This window comes from Triticum aestivum, chromosome 2B (assembly GCF_018294505.1).
Source record: "Triticum aestivum cultivar Chinese Spring chromosome 2B, IWGSC CS RefSeq v2.1, whole genome shotgun sequence".
Taxonomy (NCBI): domain Eukaryota; kingdom Viridiplantae; phylum Streptophyta; class Magnoliopsida; order Poales; family Poaceae; genus Triticum; species Triticum aestivum.
In genome coordinates this window covers 116,865,941-116,871,073 of record NC_057798.1, presented here as the reverse complement: position 1 = coordinate 116,871,073, position 5,133 = coordinate 116,865,941, and positions in this window count along the sequence as shown.

Here is a 5,133-nt window from a genome sequence, read left to right as displayed (position 1 = left end):
TACTAGTGGTAGAAATGGCACCAACATCTTTGCCCATGTGGAACCTCTAATTTATGGAGGACCGATTCCCTCTACTCATTTAAATCATGCCGGTCCTCCTCCTAAGATTGTGAAAAATGAGGACTTTGATTCTTGGGTGTATCATTTCAAGCGTCATTTAAAACATGTGAATACTAATCTTTGGAGAATCATTGAAGAAGGTTTCTATCCACATGACCCAAGCAACTTCACCCCTCGAGAAGCCGTGGATAATCAATTCAATGAGAGTGCTCTCTTCATCATCCAAGATGCAATCCTTCCCGAAGATCTCCCTCATCTTCGACCTCATGCCATGGCCAAAGATGCATGGCAATGTGTTGTGTCTCTCTATCGAGGAAGTGCTAGCATTCAACGCTCCAACTATGAAGTGGTATAAGATGAAGCCGATGAGTTTGCAATGAAAGAAGATGAAGAACCTCGTGAGCTCTTTCGAAGAGTGACCAAACACGCAGTCTCACTCCAAGATCATGGGAGCAAGGACACGGATGACAATTGGATCAAGCACAAGTTCCTCAAGGCCATTATGCCCTACAACAAGGCCATGTCCTCCGTCATTTGTCAAAGACCGGACTTCCACTCCATGACCTCGAGTGAAGTGTTGGATGAGTTCGTTGCAATGAGCATTTTGGACAAGACCGCCGACAATGCGGTGCTCCGTTCCCAAAGGGCAAAGAAGCCCAACCTTGCTTTGAAGGCCAAGGTTAGTGTGGAAGAAGAGGAAGAAGAGGAAGATGAGGAGAGCAACCCCGAAGACACCAAATATGATTATCATGAGCACATGGCTCTTGCTTCAAGACAATTTTGGAGCAAGAAGAATACAAGACCCAACTTCAACAAGAACAACTCAAGTGGCTTCAAGGGCAAGCAACGAGTTAGAACTTGCTTCAACTGTGGCAATGTGAGCCATTTCATTGCAGATTGTCCTTACGAGAAGCGGGGAGACAATGGTGGCAAGTTCATCCGAAAAGACAAATCCAAGTCCTTCCCCAACAATAACAACTTCACCAAGAAGACTCCTACTCGTGGGTTGGTGGTTCAAGAAGAATACCATGAGGATGACGATGATGATGAAAATGGAGAAGCAATGGCCATGGCGTCCGTTGCCATTGCTACCACTCCCCGGGTGTCTCTCTTTGATTCACCCAACGAGAACATCACCGCCAAGTGCCTCATGGCTAAATCTTCCAACAAGGTAACCCCCAACATCAAAACCACCATCATTACTAATCCCTCGTTGGAGGATTGCATTGATGAACATGATGGGTCTAATGAGTAAGTGAATGAATTTGAGTCTTTTATGAGTAAGCTCAAGGGCAAATCAAAGAAGCACTTTGTTGCTCTCTTGGAACAACTTGGTGAGGCCAATGACATGATCGAGGCTCACAAAGAAACCATCTCTAAGATGGAAGGTCATAGTCATGACTATGTCGATGAGATATCGGATCTCTCTAATGCTCTTGAGGAAGAGCGTGTGCATCATTTGACTCTTGAGGAGTCATACAATGATGACCATGCTAAGTTAAAGAAAGATCTTGATCATGCTCTTGTCATGTCTCGTGTGCTAACTTCCGAGAAGGCTAAACTTGGGGTTGATCATGCTAGACTCAAGGAGGAGTTTGAGGTACTTGACAAGGCCCATAAGGTCTTGAAGGGTGCTCACGCTAACCTCAAGGAGTCTCATGCTCAACTCCAAGTTAAGCTAACCAAGGAAAAGGCCACCTTCCCTCATATGGTATTAATTGATAATGCATATGCTACTAACCCGTGTTGTGAGCATGTGCATCTTGTGGAGGAGAATGCCAAGTTGAGGGACCAACTTGAGAAAGGCCTTGTGACTTGCATTCAAGGTGAGAAGAACCTGAACGACCTTTTGAGCAATCGAAAGGAAGTTGTGGCCAAGAAGGGAATTGGGTTTGCACCCAAGTCCAAGAATAAGAAGAAGAATGACAAGACCGAACGTCCTCCTCCTCTCAAGCAAACTTTTGTGAAAGAGGGAGAGGGTGCTCCTAAGGAGAAGAAGGAAAAAGTGAAGGACGTTGATATCAAAAAGGGAAAAACCATTTCCTCCAATAAAGCCGGCGACTTTAACCCGTCATATGTGTTGTGCCGTGCTAGTGATGGACATGTTTATGCTAAATTTGTTGGTTCTCCTTATGAGTACATTGAATGGTCTATTTGGGTTCCTAAGACCCTTGTTACTAACATCAAAGGACCCATTACTAAATGGGTACCTAAAAACAAGCATTGATCTCTTGTAGGTGTTTTCTTCCGGTGGGGGGTCATGGTTGCTCGATAGTGGAGCAACAAATCATATGACCAGGAGCAAGGACTTGGTGGTGGATGTGCAAAAGATTCCATCTATGCCCACCAATGTTGAGTGGGGTGATGCCTCACATTCTAAGGTATTGGGTCTTGGCAAGGTTGTAATTTCTCATGATCTAACGATCGAGAAAGTCATGCTTGTTGAGTCCCTTGCATACAATTTACTTTCTGTTCGTCAACTTGCACTCATGGGCTTTGCCACTTTCTTTGACATTGATACCGTGGCCCTCTTGTGGAGCAAGACTCTTAAAGTAGCCTTTGTTGGGCATGTCGAGAACGGTCTCTATGTGATAAACTTTTCGGAGCGACCCACTAAGACCGCGACATGCCTAATGGCTAAAGTTGACGTGGGATGGCTTTGGCATCGCCGTTTAGCCCACGTCAATATGAGATCTTTGCAAAGTCTTCTCAAGGGGGACCATGTCCGTGGACTAACAAATGTTAGTTTTGCCAAAGACCGTGCTTGTAGTGCTTGTATTGAAGGAAAGCTTCATGAGAAGGCTCACCCTCCCACGACCATCATCTACTCGAAGAGACCCTTGGAGCTCCTTCACATGGATCTCTTTGGGCACCCATCATTTGATAGTCTTGGAGGTAGAAAGTATTGCTTGGTGATTGTGGATGATTATTCAAGATACACTTGGGTATACTTCTTCAAGATGAAGAGTGAGACTCAACAAACCGTCATCGACTTTCCAAATGAAGCTCAACGTCAACATAATGCAAAGATCTTGACAATAAGAAGTTACAACGGCACCGAGTTCAAGAACTACACCTTGGATGAGTTTCTTAGTGATGAGGGGATCAAGCATCAATATGTTGCACCATATACCCCTCAACAAAATGGTGTTGCAGAGAGGAAGAACCGGATGTTGATGGATGCGGCAAGGACCATGATGGCGGAGTTCAAGTCTCCATACAACTTTTGGGCCGAAGCCATCAACACCGCATGTCATGCATCCAATCGGCTCTATCTCCGCAAAGGCTTGAACAAGACTCCTTATGAGATACTCACCAGCAACAAGCCCAATCTCAAGTACTTCCGGGTGTTCGGGTGTAAGTGTTTCATTCTCAAGAAAGGTGTTCATTTGTCTAAATTTGAGGCTAGAGCTTATGAGGGCATATTTGTTGGTTATGCTACAAAATCTCATGCTTACCGTGTTCTCAACAAGTCCACCGGACTCATTGAGGAGACGTGTAACGTGGAGTTTGACGAAAATAACGGCTCCCAAGTGGAGCAAAGTGGTACTTGTGATGTAGGTGATGAAATTCCTCCCCAAGCCATAAGAAGAATGGGTATTGGTCATATTCTACCCATTGAGGAAACCCTTGTGGCTGAAGCAGAAGGACAATGCTCCACTCAAGTGGATCCATCACCTCCTCAAGACCCACACGCTTCCGAAGAACAAAGTGAAGGCCCTCAACCTCGTGAACAAGACCAAGGGCAAGATCAATCTCAAGATGGTGGTGAACCTCCAAATGATGCCCAAGGTCAAGTTCTCCCCCTCGAGAAAGTTCAAGATCATGAGAAAGCTCTAGATCAAGAACAAGCTCAAAACGGCGCTCAAGATAATCAAGTTAACCCTCCTCCTTCCACATCTGAGGAGGAATTAGAGCGTCGTGCCGCGAAGATTTCTTCCAAACTCACCACCAAAGGCCACCTCATGGAAAATGTGGTTGGAAGCCTAAGAAAGGGGGTAAGCACTCGTAGACAATTAGCAAACTATTGTGAACATCACGCGTTTGTCTCTTGTGTTGAACCCCAAAAGGTCTATGAGGCGCTCGAAGACTCGGATTGGCTCAATGCCATGCATGAAGAACTCAACAACTTCGAGTACAACAAGGTGTGGAGATTGGTGCCAAGGCCATCGGGGAATCACAACGTCATTGGAACCAAGTGGATTTTCAAGAACAAGCAAGATGCTCATGGGAACATCATTCGCAACAAGGCAATATTGGTAGCACAAGGCTACTCCCCAGTCGAGGGTATCGACTACGGTGAAACCTTTGCTCCCGTTGCTCGCCTTGAATCCATTCGTTTGTTGATTGCTTATGCTTGCCATCACAACTTTAAGTTGCAACAAATGGATGTGAAAAGTGCTTTTCTTAATGGTCCTATTAATGAGTTGGTCCATGTCAAGCAACCCCCCAGGTTCGAGGATCCCTACTTCCCGGATCATGTGTATCAACTCGATAAGGCACTCTATGGCCTTAAACAAGCCCCACGTGCGTGGTATGATCACCTTACCGAGTTGCTACAAGATCGTGGATTTGAGGTGGGGCAAATCGATCCCACTCTTTTTACTAAGAAGGTCAAAGAGGAGTTGTTTGTATGCCAACTATATGTTGATGGTATTATCTTTGGTTGCCCTAACAAAGCTTTCAATGAGGAATTTGCCGCTCTCATGACCTCCAAGTTCAAGATGTCTTCAATGGGAGAGTTGAAGTTCTTCCTTGGTTTTGATATCAAACAAAGAAGAGAAGGAACCTTCATCAACCAAGCCAAATATACTCAAGACATGCTAAAAAGATTGAAGCTAAGTGATTTCAAGCCGGCTTCTACTCCAATGCCTACCAAGTGCCAACTTGACATTGATCCCAATGGTAAAGCGGTGGATCAAAAGGTATATTGCTCCATGATTGGCTCCTTGCTTTACCTTTGTGCATCTAGACCGGATATCATGTTGAGTGTGGGAATGTGTGCACGGTTTCAAGCCGCACCGAAGGAAAGTCACTATGTGGCGGTCAAGCGAATCTTTCGATATTTGGCTC